A 19904-nucleotide genomic window follows, 5' to 3' on the forward strand; every position below is an offset into this window, starting at 1 on the left:
TTTTTTCCTACTTAGATAAAGAAGAAAAAGTGAGAGGAAAGAAAAGTTGAAAATAAAATGAGGTGTGAGACCCACCACATTTTCCTCTCAACTTTTCTCCCCAAAGGTAGAGAGATTTTGAGAGTAAACTCTTACTTTCACTACCTACCCTCCCCTCTCTCCCCCTTTTTCCCCACTTTAACCACATTAATTCCTTACAAACAATCAACTTTTGATCTTCATGAAAATTGGTGTCTTTAGCTTTCAAGAACTAATTTAATTTTAACAACTAATTTTAATATAATTTAATTTGATGATATTGATTTTAATATAATTAATTTGATTTTAAGAAATAGAAATAGAATTTGCATCTTTAGCTTTCTACATTTTTTTAACAACTAATTTGATTTTAAATTAATTTGATAATGCTAATTTTAATATAATTTATTCTTTCAATTTATTTTTACAAAAATAATTACATTAGATACGATATATACTAATATAACGATATTATATCATTATGATATTTATTCATTTTCTTTCCTTCCTATTTTCTCTTGTCCATCCAAACATAATGAGTGATAACATTTTTTTCCAGTTTTCTCTCCTCTCGATTTTCTTTTCTCTCAACTTTTCTTCCTATACAAACAGAGGATAAATGAAAACCATAGGACTATATGCTAAACATGAAGTGGCCAAAATCACCAAGGCAGCAAAAGGAAGAAATTAACTAACATGATTAACCCTCTTCTCTTTACATTAAGATCAAATTCAAATTAGAATTTACAAGCCAAGATGATCAAACTCTAGACTATGACATCTAATCATCTAGTAAAAAGAGAAGAGAATAAGAAACAAAAGAAACTTAGCTAATTGAAGCTCTAGATTCATCCTCCATCTTCATCTCTCTAGGAATCCACTAAGAAACTTAGCCCACCATCTTCATCTTTAAGAACCCTAGGAGAAGCATCTCTTAGCCAAAACCCATAGAAGCTTGGATAAAGAAATTGAGATCAAATCCTTGTGAGAATGGAAGGGATGGGATGAGCAAGGAGAGATATGAAGAATGGTATATGTTTTGTAGAGTTTTAATGGCTAAAAGTGGAGGTAAGGGTGCTGGGAAAATGAAAAAAGTAAAGAGAAGGTGGAGAAAATGAAGAACAAGATAAACTAGAGGGAGAATGGAAGAGATGGTGAAATGAGGTGGTGTGAATCTGAATATGGGCAAGAATGGATGTGCTCCTTATATTTCCCTTCAGCTAATCACAATTAAAAAATAAGAAAATAAAATAAAAAGGAAAATGGAAGCCTTGTCACATTTACAAGGTGGCATCCTCTTATTAGCTTGTAGAGGATTCTAATATGTGTCTAATTTCTTATGTGTCATTTACATTTTCAAGCTGATTTAATCCCCTAATTAATGCATAAAAATGTCTCAAATGCTTAGCTTTGACCTTAAGGAGTGTTGACTTCAATTGCCTATTTGAGAGGTCGAGATACTAATGCAAGTGTTATTTTATATTGAATCATATAGTTGTTTAGCCATTTGGTTAATTATTGTATAGTTGTTATCCCTTGGGGAATTTATGCTAAATTAAGGGTTTTTGTGGACAAATCTTGTTGAAATGTTGTTGTTGTGGTTTGAGTGTATGAACAGGTTGTTTATGGCACAGAGAGAGGCTCAAAACATGTCTGGGCATCTTTGTGCCATGCGTCATGCTGAATACACCAATGTGTCATGGTGCATGTGTAAAATATACACTCACTAGACTCACAAATTAGATTAAAAATTAGAAGTGGGATAAGAGTAAACATGAAGAGGTGATGGAGAACAATTGGTGACCACTAGGCTTGACCTTAGGATCACTTTGGAAGCATTTGGAGAAATATTTATCTTTGGGCTTACACCTCTTCCTCTCCCTTTATACAAATTTTTATAGGTATATGGGACTTGATTTTGGTTTTTCTTAGGACATAACTGAACCTATTACCTTAGTTAAGGTCTTAGGGAGTTAGATCAAGCCTTTAAACTTAGGTTTATGGATAATATAGTGATTTGAAGTTTTTAGGTAGGGTTTGGATGAAACCTAAGCATAAATTGAGAGACTAAGAGCAATATGGGCAATGAAGTGGTATTATTTAAGTGTTCGGCTGTTTGATAGAATTAATGAAGTATGTTAGGAGAATTGATGGGGTTAAATTAAGATTATAATGGGTACCCAAAATTATGTTGAAAATGGGGTTATTAGTGTGTGGATTGATGATTAAAAGTTTAATCTTATAGATTAATTGTTGATTAAGCATTGTGGTGTTAGTGGATACATGTGGAGCCATTGTATGACCATGGTAACCTTTTGAGTGCAAAAAGGTTGAGTTAACTAGATTATATAAACTCTCTTCTTCTGTGTTTGGATAGTTGTGTGGTATTTATTGAGGTTAATACCTTAATTTTGTATTAACATAATATTAATATGAATTGATTATGATTTTAAGACAATGTGGAGTGGAATGAAAAGTTATGTTTTTAATGTTGTGTTTTTTAAGGCTAAAAGCTATTTTTGAGTATAACTACTTGTGAAATTATATGGTTAAGCAGAAATGAAAATTTTAGTGAAAATTATATGTTATGATTATGTATGGAATCATTGAGCATATGTTTAGGCATGATCATTGTGAGAGGGTAGGAGTTCACCTAATATGTTATTATGGATATTGTTTGGAAATCTATAAGGTACACTAGCACCGTAGAGGCCTTGATACATAGTTTATATTGTTTGAAAATCTCAGTACTATATAAGATAGATTGGGCATCAACACCCTTAACATTTGAGAGCAAGGGGAATCTATAATCCATAGTGGGCAAAGGCGCTCTTGGCTGAGGTTTCCTCTTACTAATGGTGAGTCTGGGCTAGTCCAGTCATGTGAATTTAGTCCTATTGAGTTGTCAACCCATAGATTTAGTTGGAAGATGAAAAGGTGGTGTATTAATCATGCATATCATTTTATGACTATATATGTATGCAAATATGACTTTTCATGTGTTTTGAATGCCACTTCACATATGTACTATCTGTTCTCACACATAAGTAGTTTGATTAGATTACTTGGTCACTGAGTCTTTGACTTACCCTGTGATTACATATTTCAGGTGAAGGCTCTGAGAGGGGCAAAGGGAAAGAAGGTGCGACCAAGCATCAAGGGGACTAGCTAGTGTTTGTATATTCCTTTCTATTTCTTTTAGTTTTGTAACGAATGATATATGCATATGCTAACTTAGGATCATTAAGTTTTTTATTGTCACTTGCATGAATTCTGGTGTAATTTATGGGTATCTCATCTTAGAATATTGTAAATTGTGATGTAATCGTTGTGAAAGGTCGAGATACTAGTGCAAGTGTTATTTTGTGTTGAATTATGTGGTTGTTTAGCCATTTGGTTAATCATTGTTTAGTTATTACCCCTTATGAGATTTATACTAAATTAAGGATTTTGGTGGCCAAATTTTGTCTGAAATGTTGTTGTTGTTGTGGTTTGGATGCATGAATAAGTTGTTTGTCATCTATTTGAGTTGTTTCAAGTGATTTCACAGTTAACGGCACTTGGTATGTGAGCTTAGACACCCTGGTTGTTGTTTTGGAAGGAAAAGGTACTATTTTGGGTTTGGGTGTCTAACTCTCAATTGGCTTAGAATTTAGGTGTGAGATCAGTGCCAATAGCTTTTTGGCTCAAAGAACTATATGTGGACACTTGAATCGCTCAAATTGGATGTTAGATGGTGAAATGGTGAGCTCCAAAAATTGGCCTAAAGTACTATCATTACGAGGCATTGACTTGCGTGTCACAACGCAAGGCACAAAGAGGGATGTTAACCCTTTATGTAGTCTGCTAAGGTAGGATAATACCTGCGCCGTAGCACACTATGCTAGTTTCTAAAAAATTTTCCAAATTGTCTTCATGTTGTTTTTTAGTGTTATTTTTTATTCTCATGCTTCCCTTATCCTATTTAAATTGTTTAAATTATAATTTAAGCTCAAACAACTTTTTATAACGGGTTTTTCTTAAGATCCTAATTTCTTAAACCTCTTTCAAACCCTTGTTATGATAACCATACTTGTTAGGTTTTAGTTAACCTTGGTTATCATAATTGTTGGTTTTCATGTGTTATGTGTGGTTGGTAATGTCTAGGATGACATTATAGTTTTAATTGATCATGTTGAAAAAGTTGTGATAAGCATGCATATTTTTGATGAAATGTTTGATGATTATGTTTATATAAACGTTATGTAGCATTTGAAATATGAATTATGAGCTTGGATTGGCTATGAGTTGATTATATGATGATCTATTGTAAATTATGATGCGGTGTGGACTGTGATAAGCATGCAAGTTCTAGAAATTATGATGATGATGAATTACTATAATATGCATGAGTTTAGGTTCGCATATGTTGATTGACTTTGCATGATAATAATGGGTGGAAGTTCACCCTAGTATAGTTGAGGGATTATGAAAGAAAATCCACATGGTGTAGGCTCCATTGAGTTTGCACATAATGGTTGGCATACTTTATCACTATATGCATTTAGTATTGCCAACAACCTAAGGGTGTGGCCTAGGTTAGGCATGAGGCTCAGTGTCATCGATCCTGGATTAAACAGTATGAGTCGAGCACTTATGATATCCTAAAATTTGAGTAGGAAAAATCCATGATTTGATAGTAAATATGGGAGCCTTTAGTAGGGTGACCCTTCATAATTAAAGAGTAGGGCTAGTCCAGTCATGCGATATAAGGAATGGTATAAGGTGGTTGTATTTAATCATGCAAAATACACTATAAAGATGCATTATAAATAATGTTAGTTTGCCTTATGTGATATTAAATGTTTAATCGTTGTGGTGATTGTCACACTTTAATATGCTTCATTAAATTACTTGTTACTAAGATGTTTATCTCACCACTATAGTTTAATGTTTACATGCAAGGATCAAGCTAAGGGCAAAGGAAGGCCTTTGAAGCTAAAGAATGAGTAATTAATTGTAATATCTCTAGTTTTATCTTTTATGTGTAATTTAAATACAATATTTTCCAATTAAGGTTTTTCATATTGACTTATGTTTATTTGAAGTCTACTTGTATTTGTAACCTTAAACATTGAATTTATTCATTTTTGGATTGTCTTGATCATAGTAGGGTCCAAACTCCTGATCTGACTATGGTAGTGTGCCAAGATAGTTTGAACAAGGCTTTCTTGACATGTTATATGAGTTTAACATGTTTTGGGTGATTATTTAGTTTGAATACAAATAATTGAATTTTCACCCCTTTATTATGTGCCTTGGGGTGGTTGGGTTGTCAATTCTTGTATTAAGAGTTGTTTGATACTTGCGATTGTTTTAGATAAGTGCATTAGGACTTATTGAGTGTTCAAGCCCTTATATGGGCTAATGGCTTATGGTGTGAGATTTGGACACTTGGTTGATGGTTTTAGAAGCAAAATGTGAAATTGTGTCTCGAGTGTTTGAATTCTTCTTTGATGTTGGATTGACATAAGACCAAAATCATTAGCTAGATTATAAAATTATTGATGTGTAAGCACTTAAATCACCTCAATTAGAGATTCGAGTTAAAAGTTATGCATGTTGGAAGTTCGTGGTTGGTAGCTAGCTGTGGCTTATAGATTTTTTAGCTATAGTCAAAGTAGTTCCCGAGACCATTTGGCTATATCCAAATCTTCTCTAGAAGTGTCAACTGCGGCTTAATGTGCTCTGGCTAGGCTAAGTTCCTCTGTTAAATAAAAATAACCCTTTTGACCTGGTTTTGATTTGTTTTCAACTCGAAATGTTTTCCATGCTTCCCAAATATCTTTACCTTGATTTATAATGGTTAAATGACCTTCTAAACTTGGTTTTGAGATTAAATGATTTATGGGATTTCATCTTTATAGAGTTTTCTTTTTTAGCCTTTTTGAGTTTTTATACAATTAAGGTTGATCCTTTTCTTTTTATCATGTCTTTTATTATTAAATTAGTTGTAAATATCATAATAGCTCTATCTTAAGATTAAGTATGAGCTAATTATGTGTTTAAAAATTGAAAGTTTTACATTACTCATGGTACTTTCATATGATAAAATAAATAAAATAATGTTTCATTTTCTTTAAAATCAGTTTTTTATTTAAGACATTATTGTATATATAATATTATATAATATATGTATATTATATTATATTACTCCTTTACTTTTATTATCTTGCATCATTTTCATTCAACCCTCAATGGTTTTTGGTTAAAAAAATAACAAAGAAGGAAAAATTCAACCTTAAACAGCAAGGGTTGCACAAGCTAACTTAAGACCCAATTGGGTCGCACCAAATCTCAAACTAACTTTCACCTTTTTTTTTATTATAAAAGGCTAGCTAACAATTAGAAAGGGAGATTACAAGTAGCTTAACAAAATTAACATCTGTAGGCAAACTCCCACTTTTGTCAAAAGAAACAAAAGGAACACATCCATCAAGAGCTTTAAAAATTTGAGTTCGGTCATAAGAATGTTCGTGTGAGAAATTTGCCATATAGTCGACACATGATAGAGCCTCACATGGTGCAAAAGAATCTGATAGCCTTTCTATGCAAAAACCATCTCTTATATGAAGGAAAAATCCTCAAAGAAAGGGTGAGATTGACGCACTCCTATATAAATGAGGTTTATAGCCCTTATAGAATCAGAATAAATCAAAACCTTTTTTAAGCTTAAGCTCTTGTAGAATTTTACCCTATTTTGAATAGCTTTCAATTCAACAATACTAACAGAATGTGGCCAAGATTTCTAACAAAGCCACCCAGCCATTCTCCCTCAACATTTTTTATCAAGCCTCTGCATACTGAAATATTTGATGCTTTTAGAGATACATCCACATCCATGTGTACTAATCCCTGATTAGGAGCCACCCATTTATAACTATGAGGGGTTACCTTTTCAAGATACTGGAATGTAACTTTTTCTAAATCTTTATCCTCCATCAATTTCTTATGACATATATTGATGATATCATTTATAGAGTGTCAGGTGCCATTAAAGATGTCCTTACATCTGTATACCCACAGAGTCTAAAAAATCACGCCAAAAACTTTAATCCAAGCCCAGTTTTTGAATCTTCCACCACAAAGTTATTGGGTGCTATTCTACTTGATCCATTCTTACAGTTGCATGAGAAGAAATAGTTATGATAAATAGGATTTAAAATAGCCTTCCATAAATGTTATGCTCTCAAGCAGTCTCTCAAAATATGAATAATACTTTCTTTACATCCACACTCAGATGGGCAGCAATCATTATCTATAAGCTCTCTTTTGGCTCTCAATTGGTTACTAGGAATTCTCTCATGAAGGACTGGCCAGGAGAAGAACTTAAACTTTTCTAGTAAAGGCCACTTCCATAAGCATCTCCATATTTGGTCACGAGGAATAGCTAAACTTCCTTACAGGAACTTATAAGCAGCACTAATTGAGAATATCCCATTAGAACCTACTCTTTACCAAAAAGTGTCTTCACCTTGACTAGGGTAATCGGGAATTGAGGTGATTCTATTGACAACATCCACGGAAAAGAATTTAAAAAGTAGAGCTCTATTCCAATTTTTAAAGGAAAAAAAAGAGCTGCAAACCTTAGCTTGAGGATCAATTGTGTAGTCAAAGTTGGATATATACTCAATCAACGGTTATTTAAGTGGGGCCCACTGGTCCCACCAAAAGCTAGTAGAAACCCCATTATTTATCTTCTTACTAACTCCCTGGAGAAACAAATCCCAGGTCGAAGAAATTCTATGTCAAGTACGAGAAGTCAATTTTTTCTAAGTCATTAAAGCAATGACACTTGAACCACACTTATATTTAGCTCTTAGACACTGAGCCCAAAGGTTGTTAGGCTTAATTAAAAGACCCTAATATATTTTCATGATAAAGGCTTTATTTTGGAGGAGTAAGTCCTTGATTCCAAGACCTCCCAAACTTTTTTGCTTCTTAATCTTATCCCATGATAATAAATAAAGCTTGTTTTGATCCTCTCAATTAGTCTATAGAAACTTTTGGCTATATTTCTTGATCTCCTTCAAAGTAGTCTTAGGAAGTAACATTGTTTTCATGAGGTAAGAAGGGAGAGAGGAGATTATTGATTTGACGAGGACCATTCTTCTGCCATGTTCAAGAAACCACTTTTTTAAGAAGAGAGCCTTTGTTGCACCTATTGTATGAGTGGTGAAAATAACCTTTTTCCAATTTTAGTATAAAGAAAGGGAATACCAAGGTATTTATCTAAGTCAGCCGTGAGGCCAACTTCAAGAAATTTACTTTACTCCTCCCTGTGTTGGTAACATACTCCCTTAGAGCAGAACATCTTTGTCTTACCAAGGTTCATGTGATAACTAAAGGCACTATAAAATAAATCTGTCACCTGTTTGATAATAGAGGAGTGTTCAAATGACGCTTCAACGAAAAGGATGATTTCATCTGTAAAGAAGATATGAGAAATGTAGGGACCCCTTGTTGCAATCTTAGGGTTTCCAAAGCTTAGCTTCATAGAGATGATGTATCATCATGCCCAATCTTTTCATGCACAAAACAAAAGGGTATGGGCTTAAAGTCTAGCTAATGCCTCTTGATGGTTTAAACTCATTTGAGGATTCACTATTCTAATTAATTCTCATTGAGGCTGTGGAGATACATGCCATGATGAGGTTTATAATAGAATCGCCAAGTCTAATGCTTCTAAGTGTATGCTCAATGAAAGCCCAGTCAAGTGTATCATATGTCTTTTCCAAATCAACTTTGATAGCCATTACACCCTTCTTTCTACACCTAGCTCGTATAGTGTAGATAGCCTCTTGAGCAATAATGATATTGTCATAGCCTAGCGTCTTGCAATGAAGCTGCATTGGTTGGGTTTGATGAGATAATCTAAAAAAATTCTTAAGTTGCTTCATGAGAATTTTTGTAACAATGTTCAGAACATTACAGAGAGAGATAGGTTGAAACTCCTTCAAGCAAGATGGCTGATTCACCTTAAGAATAAGGCATATATTTATCAGATTCACCTGTTTGATCATGGCTAGATTTCCAAAAACCTCTTTAACAAATGAGCACACTTTATTTCCAATAACAACCCATTGTGATTGGTTAAAGTAAATTATAACCTTTCTTAATATTCACTTAACATTAGGAAGGATTAACTTAATCACCATACTAAAAACATCAAATAGTAATCAAATACTTTGTTTAAAAAGTTTGGGCCCAAGATTTGTTTTGCAAAATCATTAAAGTCATAACATATTAGAGCAATAAATAGCGAAAATAACTCATACGCATTCAAATCAATCATTACATGCATTTAAAACAAAGAAATAAGGTCAGATTAGGAGCCATGTACTGTGACAGGCAACACTTGCACTGCTGTGCCACATGCCAAAATCTTCTCTATGACATGTGCTACAGTATGTTACACTATTCATTGCAGTGCATATGGAATTTTCTAATTTCATTATTCTTTTAAGACAAGTTAAGCTATATAAAACACTCTTTATGACTATCAATCAAGCTAAACAAGCAATCAAGTCAATTATATATAGCCAATGTTGCAACTGCTTGTCAAAATTTTAGGTGGGGTAACTATTTAATTTTTAAGAAAGTTATTGTACTAGGAAAAAGCTCTAGTAGTTTGCAACTGAGACACTAAATTTTGTAACTTCCTTAGGAATAATTTGTAACTTGTACTTGAAATTTTGGATCGAAAACTATTAAATTCTTATAAGAGTTATTCTTTTAGGACAACATTCCAGTAATTTGTAATTGAGACACCAAATTTTACAACTTTCATAGAAAAAATTTGTACCTCATACTCGAAAGTTTAGATTGAAGAACTATTAAATTCTTACTAGAGTTATTCTTTTAGGATAATGTTCAGTAATTTACAGCCGAGACACCAAAGTTTGCAACTTCTTTAGGAAAAATTTGCAATTCATACTCGAATGTTTGGATCGAAGAACTATTAAATTCTTAATAGAGTTATTCTTTTAAGATAATGTTCCGTAATTTGCAACCGAGACACCAAAGTTTGCAACTTCCTTAGAAAAAATTTGGAACTCACTCTCGAAAGTTTAGATCAAAGAATTATTTAATTCTTACAAGAGTTATTCTTTTAGGACAATGGTCCAGTAATTTGCAATCAAGACACTAAAGTTTGCAACTTCTTTAAGAGTAATTTGCAACTCATACTTAAAATTTTAGATCGAAGAACTATTTAATTCTTGAACTTGTAAAGTTACCAAATTAATTTTGGATATGACTCCTGTAATTTACAATTGACATACCAAATTTTGCAACTTCCTTATGAATAATTTCCTACCTTTGTTTAAAATTTTAAGACGACACACTTTTAGTGATCACAGAAGATATAAATTGTACATGCAAGAAATATGTACTAATTCATCTAATGCATATGCACATATCAGCTGTCCACATACATAAAAACATAAACTTGGATTTACAAATGAGGGGTTGCTTTATATCAAAAAAATCCCGTAATACTACTAATATATATCCACATAAACCTATATATGTCAACAAAATCCAAGTTGATTTAATCTCATGTTATAGAAACATCATCTTGGATTTATAAAAGAGGGACTATTATATACCAAAAAAAACCCTAAAACTACCCATATATGTATGTCACCTAAATCCAAGTTCATGTGGTAACCCATTTAAGTAACATCAACTTGGATTTGGATTTCTATACCTTTTTTGCATATGACCTGCTTTATGGCAGTGAGAATAATGATAAACCTTCTTTTATTGATGTTGAGATTCGATCTTCACACGATAAGGTCTGCCAGCTAGTCGAGATGTTCTAGGAGGTAATAAAAAGGTTTGGTTCATGAGCTCAGACATTGTTAACGCATTTGGCTTTAGCATGTCATGGGTTTCAACAGGATGTATAGTGCCACTGTATATTTTCTCTTGTGAGCTATAAAGATAACATTCCTCGACATAGTTATACACATTACCATGTACTTCTTTAATGGTTACACAAACATGTGGGCAAGGAATGCTAGACATTTACCAAACTTTACATGTACATTCCCTTAGTATCAGATTCACACATACATCTCCACATGGTGTCTGAACCAATGCAATATGTGAGCCATATAGCTAAACTATCATAACTTTTGCCCTTAAAATATTTTCCTTCAACTTTGCTTCAACATTTAGACCAACTATGCTTTTTCACTTACTTATGGCTGCTTTACTTGTAAAAAATTTCTCGCTCAACTTGTCTTTATGCTCATTTATAAGAATACATATATTATGCCTCCTCTCCTCAAGAATCCATGCATTGAGTGATTTGCCAAGTTGGTTGTTATCTTATCCCATCTTTGAAATGGGAACAACAATAGTGCCCACTAATAAACATCACCTTGATTTTCAACCTATCTTGCTAATTGTGAAGAGAACATCCTCAAATTTCCTATGGCTATACAAAAGTTATGCTCATACCTTGCATGGGCAATGTGATCAAGTAACTTTAGTGTCTCTTCCTTGCTATTCCTTCCCATTCCCCTACAAACTTTGTCAAACTCAGAGCTAAAATTCTCCTTGACATGTGGATAGCAAAATGCATGTTTATTACACCAAATATGGCTCTAAAAACACTAATAATAGCATTATTTCTATAAAAAATAATAGTTAGCCATAGTGAACCAATGATATCTTTAATATTTTGTAGAAACTAGGTCCAATCATCATGAGTTTCACTACCAACTATTGTAAAAGCTAATGTAAATAACTCATTATCAACATTATATGTTGAAGTTGCCAGTAAGGTGCCCTAACAAGGACTATTGAGGAAACATCCATCCATATATAAAATAGGCCTAGCCCTAAGCAAGAATCCTTTGATAGAACAATCATATGTAATGAATAATCATTCAAATCTATTGTTTTTAGAAGCCACCCGCTTTGCTACAGTGTCAGTATCAGTTTTCATTAGTCTATTACACAACCAAGGAACAAGCATATATAATTAGTCAGGAAGCCCATTTATTTCCACTAATGCCCTCTCTTTTGCTCTTAAGGCTTGATGATAAGTTAGACTTATACCATAGTCTCTATATATGTAAGCTTTGATTTCATTGGGTCATTTTTTCACATTAGACCTTACTATGTCATCAATTATAGACAAAGTCAGTGTGCACATTATACTATAAGAAACTTCAAGGTCTTCTTAGGTAGAATGTAAATGCTCATTCTTGAAAGTTGTTACACAAAGCAAGGGCATTGACTTCCTTAATGAATATGTTGTTATCTTCCATTGACATCCTTTTGCCTTGGAAACTGTAATTATTTTATTTGTATTGTTCTTCACAAGTTTATAGTCTATGTGTAATACTATACTTGTAGATTGCTTGCCTACAATCATCAGGATCACAAAAATCTACCCAAGTCCTACTAGCAAATCCTTCCATTTTATTGCATTTAGCTCAGGCATTGGTGTTGGGATACTTTGTATTGCATATGGTAGAACTTCAAGATCTTGTGTAGCATGTGAATTCCTAGTTGAACATCCTGCTCTGTATTTCCATTCAAATCATGTTTAGTACTACCATTTATATTCATATTAGCATAATATTAATCATGCGACTATTAAAAAAATTACCCATTAATTGAATCTCTTATCACCTCTGTACTTTGTTGGATCTTCTCAATGATTTACACATGAGCAAAATTATCATTCAACTTCATTAATTGATTTATCCCTTCATCATCTTTAAGGTCTAAAAAGCATTACAATCAAACTTTATTGTGTACTTCAACTCTATTCCATTTAAATCACAATTTAAGCATAATGAAATCAATCTAACAAATCCTTTAAGAGACATTCCTTCTCTAATCATTCTTTCATTACAACTCCCCCCATTATAATGCATTGTCTCATGCATATCTTTTATAATATCTCTACCAAAATGAAAATAATAAAAAATTTCCTTTAAATAACTGCTTTTCATCGTATCCAATAATATCAACATATAATAAACAAAATAAAATGTAATAATACATTACTCAAAAACAAGTTACTTTTAACATCAGTGATTTTTGCATCAGTGAGACAATGAAAACGTTCCATTTTAAAATATGAATACTCGATGATAAATTTTTACACTTTCAATTGAAAAATGTCGAATCTTCACGTTAAATCTTTAGAAACGTGAAATAAAAAAAATCTTTCATGTTCAGTTGCAAAAAAGCATTCTATCTTTTTCCTCATGAGAGTCATTTTGCAAGAAATTAGACCTTAATAAAGTCAACCTTTTTGTTCAAATGCATGGATTTTGAAAAAAAAAACACCTGTCTAAATGCACCAGCCAAGCAAACTCATGTAGGCAAAGAATAAAAGCTTCCTTGAGTCAATAATTAAGCCAACTCCACTTCTTCCAAGCGCAACTCTATTTAAGAATGGGTATATTTCAACATGTAGCTCCACCACTTACATATAGCTCTCATTAATGGTGGGAAAGAGCCACATTGAGAGGGAAATGTTGGAGTTAATGAGTGTATATGTTATATTTAATCATAGGGGCATTTTAGTCACTTGTATCATAACTCTAATTTGTGAAAAGAAGCATGGGACTTCATTGGCCTTTTATAATTACTTGGGACCTAACTGGATTTAATTACTCCTTTTGGGACTTAATTGTCATTTTCCCTAACAATTTCAATGAATATTATTGGCCTTATCTAATAGCTTAATTGCTCTTTCATTGAAGAATTTGCTTTTTGGTAGATTGTCAAAAATGCTAGAATAAACTGCATCTACAATTGCTTGCACAGGATCTTTGTAATCTAATATCAATAGACTTTGAGGCATGTCAAACTCATTTATACCATCATGTAGCAACCCTACATTTCCATCACCAACTTCTAGTAACCATTTAGAAAATTTCTCTAATTGATGAAATAAAACTGGCCTTCAATAGGTCTCTAATCTGCCTGTATTCATCCAACAGGTTTTACTTAAAACAGTCCCTTGAATCTTGTTGCCCTAAAAACATAACAATAATTACATCAATAAGTAAACCATGGTAAATTAAGACGCATACGAATTTGAAATTGTAGATGCATATTTGGTAATTAAATAGACCTCTTCATCCACCAGAATCATCGACATGCAAAATACCTCTCGAGGATTGCTCTTGTGAAAAACATTATACCAGCACACCAACCTTACAATTACTGCCCATCGATCAATTTAATTATCGAGATCTCTAATGAACGATCTTTTGAGTGGAGGTATCTTGTAGAAAGTTGAAGAGAAGAAGATAAAGGGCAAGTTAAGTTGAATGCAAGGGAATAGAAGTGGATGTGCATGACTGGATAACATGAAGTTCTTAAATAGAGTAGTGTCGATGAATTATTTTGGTGGGAGGATGTTGAAGGTGAGAAGGTTTCAAAATACAATTGAATAGGCTGTTGTAGATTTGAAGGTGAGAAAGATGTTGGATTCACTATAATATTTATATGCACACCATGTTAACATCTTTGGTTATTAAAAAGAAGATGATCAAAAGATATAGATAAGCACATTCATAAAAGAGAAGAGTAATTTAGTTCATAGGGTTTGGTATTATAATTCATGAGATTTTTAGAGGGAGTAATTATTCTCACATTTATTTATAGTATATATTAATGAGTTTTGTCACTCTTACCATAGGGGGAAGGGCAATCTAATTTATTTTTATCTTTATTTTTTTGATCCATTTTATTCCATTCATTTTTAGTAATCAAATGATATCTAAAGGTATACATGCATGTCATTCACATGAATGCACACTTAACAGTCCAATTCATACTTGAATGGAGAGAAGTTTAAACGTTCATTTAACGAGGCATGTACAACAACCAAATTAAGAATTTATTCTTTGCAATATCATATATATGGTTTATTCCTCAGCCATTGATTGATATACGCTCATTACGTGGAGCAAAACATGCATGTATAAAGTAAACACCTCTTTGATGCCCTCACCGTTAAAACATGCATGTAATAGAGTATAAGTTATTTAAGCTAGGTGAAGACAAAATACGGTTAGTTAGGATTGAAAAAAACGGAAGACAATTAGAGGAAATCTTCTCCGAAATATATATAACACGTATGAGAGTAAGAAAATATAATACTGATAATGATGAAATAGTACAATTACCATACATAAAATGCCGGATACCATTAGGATAATGTGAATAGATTCAAAGTTACATGAGCCATTGAACATGTTTAATTTAATGAGCTTAACGTTGAGCTAATTGACTTATAACCTTTTATTTAATTATTTTAAAGTTTAGAATTCATAATTGATATCTGAAAGAGGTATTATTTGTAGGGAAAATGACAATAAAATCCCTCTGAAATATATAAATGACAATTTGGTCATTCGAAATGTCATATTTCTCCTGAAGTCTCTAGAGATTTTTTTGTTATTAATGAATTATATAAATTATCATATTACCCTTGTTGAAAATAAATGATTCACATATTATTGTTTAAATATTCACAACTTTTCTCTTTACATTCGTAACAATGCAACAACAAATAAGAAATTTAACATATAAAGTTAGGATTTGCTATTACATTGTTGTAAATATAAGAAAGAAAGTTGTGAATATTTGAATAAAACTTGTGAACCATTTATTTTCAATAAGGACAATTTAATAATTTATATAAATTTATTAATGATAGAAAAGTCCTTAGAGACTTTAGTAGAATTATAACATTTTAGTATATCAAATTATTATTCATATATTTTAGAAGAGTTTTATTATCATTTTTTTTATTTATATTGGAAATATCACCGTGGTAGTATTTTTTCTTCAATCATTCTCGGGTTTGTGAACGACTTACGTGAAATTGTTAACCCTTATAATAAAAGCTGCAATATGCATTGAACATAAGCCCATAATCCGTCCTTTTGTATTTTTATAAGGAAACTCAAAAGGGGAAGATTTGAAAGGAGAAAACTTCTGGCCAAAAAAATAATAATAATAAAAGAAAGAAGAGGAAACTTTGGTCACGTTTGATTAGTGAAAAATAAGGTAATGGAAATGAATGGAATGATAGAAAATAGAAAGAAATGGAGAACTTATAATTATGAATTTGTTTGGTAACATACTTAAGTAGGTAGGAATGAAGTTGATTTATATTATTTGTTTAAATATAAATTAAAACAAAAAGATTATAATACTCTTATTATAATAAGGCAACAACAACCACCTTTTTTTCTTACAATAATGCATTTGCCTTCTTTCCTTTTTTGTTCAAAAATTTTCCAAAGGGTTTTGCTTAAATTCATACCCACACACATAATGATCTTTAAAAAAAAATCAATTATTTTGAACTTTAAATTTTACATTCTAAGAGAAGCGTCAAGAAAGATATATAAAATACCACACAAAAGGAATCAAATTTAAAATTTAACTAAATTCAAAAACTTCTTTTAAAAAATATTTTTTATAAGATTAAAAATATTCTAAAGAGAAAATAATAAATAAATTTAAAACTAAAAAGTTAATAAATTCAATTTTTAAAGAAAAATCAACTTAAAAAAATAGAAAATTGACTATTTTATACAATAAAATAACTATTTTATACAAAACCAATTGCAAGAAAGTAATAAATAAACTCTCATCTTCAAAAAAAAAAAGCAATAATATCAACCTTTGTAACATTATTAGACCAATATAATTGTAACACCAACAACTATTGTCATTTAAGTAACTACATATATCATGTTTTCAAAGAAGCAAGGCAACAAAATATCAAGGTTTTGGAGGAACCAATATCTCTACTCCTAATGCAAACTTCATGCAACAATTAAAAACAGTATTAGTAATTGAAGCTGCTTGTCTCTATAACAAAACAATAAGAAAGTTGTAATGTGCAACCAAGAAGCCAATGAATCTTTGATCTAATTAATCAAGCTCCTTACCCAAGAAGCCTTCCTTTTCTTTTGGTATGAGAGGGAAGCCAATAAGTAACATCTCAGATTCTGCAATTTCAATATGACCCCTATTTATCTCATGTCAGACAATCCAACAACATTGTCTAATTGCTCTGCTTGAGCAATCATCCTTGATTGATGATTCATTTCAACAACCCGATTACAAATATTGTTAGATACTTGGATCATAGCATGATCAAAATCTTGTGACACTGCCTTTATGGCAGCAACAATCATTTCAGCAGCATCATGGCCATTCCCACACCTTTTTTTAGGTGTTGGTTGGCCTTCAATAGGTGCTGCAATTGAAGGGTCAGTTTTAGCAATTTCTTCAAGCACATTGTTAGATTCAATTTCAACATTAATCTCATCAACAACATCTATAGTTGATTGTGAAGTTTTTCCAGTTGCACGATCTTTTCCCCAAACAAATGTGAGCTGCTCAAAGTGGGGTAAAAACTTGTCACAGAACTTTGCTGCATTTTTTTCAACTACAACACACCAGAATATTATTAATAATAGGCAATAATATTAAAAAAGAAATTTCAATAGCTAAATATTAATCATATTTTTATGTATTCATTCCAAACTGTAGGCTCAATAGTTACACACTTTTTCTCTTGGTCCCACCCAAATCCAAAAGTGTTGGCCCCATAAATCATGTCATGAACAACACCAAGAAATTTTTATTGTCTTCAACCTTGACATTATGTGAGGGTTAGCCTTCAAGCCACAATTGAGAGACTTTTCCTCCATCATTTCTTGCAACTTTATCAAATATTTACTTGTAAAGCCATTATCACCACATATTTACCGTCAATTTTTAGCGAAACCAGACACTCTACAAGCAAGCTAGCTTCATGTGTCGTCTACACATGCTTGATGCTCTTAGAACCATTTACTTGTTATTCCATTCTATAAACCATTTCTAACATTAAATCACAATATAAAGTATAAAATGTAAAGAAGAAAATAGTTAACTCAATTGTCCAACAAGTTAACAAAAATTGAATTATACAAATCATCACAAGTCTCCAAGATCAAGTCATAAACAAACACAATCAAAATACTAGTAAACTTAAGTCATAATAAGCTCATCTATTCAGCCTATGAGCCCTAAATGCATTATAAATTTCAGTGGCCATATTGTCTCTAAAAATACTTCATGCATATGAAGTCTCCATAGAGGTGACAGGATTGAATTCCATAGGGGGGATCAGTTGCTCATCAATTTCATCAAACTCAGCCTTTAAAAGGTTATCCATGTTGTAGTGCCTAATCAGGTTGTGCAATAAAGAAGATGCAATGATATATTGATTTGTAATCTTCACGAGGTAATAGGATGGACTTATTAGAATTGCCCATCTCATCTTCACCTTTCCAAAAGTCCTTTCAATGATATTTAGTGCTATTGAATGTTAGATATTAAAACACTTTTGTGGATTTTGAGGATGTTGTGCTTCTCGCCACTTATTCAAATGATATCATTGGCCTCTATATGGGGCTAGGAAGCCTCACAATTAGTGTATCCTGCATCAACCAAGTAGTAATTCCCTATATAAAGGAGATTGCTTAGGGTATATTATATACTTATGGAAATAAAGTAATAATACAAAAGCTTAACATTCATACCATGAGACACTTTGAGACTATTGTCTCTAGTGATTGCATCTCTTAAAACCCATCCATCAGTAGCAGATCCTTTCTATCCGAGCAAAACATGTATAAATTCATCTTCGGGAGAGCAAACCCCAAGTACATTAGTAGTTACATCACCATTTCTATTTTGGCATCGAGCCTTGATTTGGGTAGCTACTTGGACCTTTATATGTGTCCCATCTAGAGCACTTAAACAACCTTGAATTGGAAGGAAAAAAAAATTCGTTGATAGCAACTAAACAAAACATCAAATTATAAAAGTTGTAAATTTACCTTGAACGGCTTCCATCGAGGGTCATTTGACTGTTTAAAGATTGGTTCAAGTTTTTTGAATAGCTCTCCATGTAAACGCGTAATTGCTTTAAGCACTCTATTGAAATAACAGCTAATGGTTTCCCTAGATCTCCCAAACTCAAATTGGATAACTCTATTTTTAATGTGATGGGCAAGTATTTGAAGAAAGATTGCTACTTGCTTATCAACTAACATGTGTTTGGTTGGTTTAAGGCCATCTATTCCACCTAACATGTCATAAAGATGATCAAATGTTGATCTATACATCCTAATTTGATTGAAACAAGTTGTGTCACTATTATAGATTAACTCACATAAGTATCTTCTTTTGACATAGAAATCAAGAGTATATGACCTATCATTTAAACACCTAGTACTAATCATAACCACCCCTAATAAGATATTCAAAAAAATTTTCCTAATTACATAAACAATCATTAACCACCCAATCAAGAGATAATCCATGAATTGTGTTCTTTGTTCATCCATAACTGTAGTGATGAAATATAAACAAGTGAAACATTAGCTCAAAATGAGATGGCACTATATATATAGCTCTTTGCTCAAACATACCCCTATAATTTTTAATTAAAATATATATTTATGATATACAAATACCAAAATACCCTCTAACAAAAAAATCTCTTCCACCTTAGAAGCATTCCCGGCCATCAGGAACTACTTTTGGAGGAAAAAAAATCATCATGCAAGAACCCAGGAAACCATCATTTTACAAACAGACAACAAATCATACATACCAACCAAATCGAGAGAATAATCTATTATCTCTTCACTTCCATGAAAAGCCCTTAAATCAAAAATAAAATTCATTACCTCCACATCTACCATTATCTCTTCCATGAACTAGCAAGCATGATAGTGACAATCAATTGATAATTAAAGCCTTTAATTGTAAATAATGATCAAGACTCA

This window comes from Prosopis cineraria, unplaced genomic scaffold (assembly GCF_029017545.1).
Source record: "Prosopis cineraria cultivar Desert tree isolate PC_DT_omini unplaced genomic scaffold, ASM2901754v1 PC13, whole genome shotgun sequence".
In the NCBI taxonomy this organism is placed as follows: Eukaryota; Viridiplantae; Streptophyta; class Magnoliopsida; order Fabales; family Fabaceae; genus Prosopis; species Prosopis cineraria.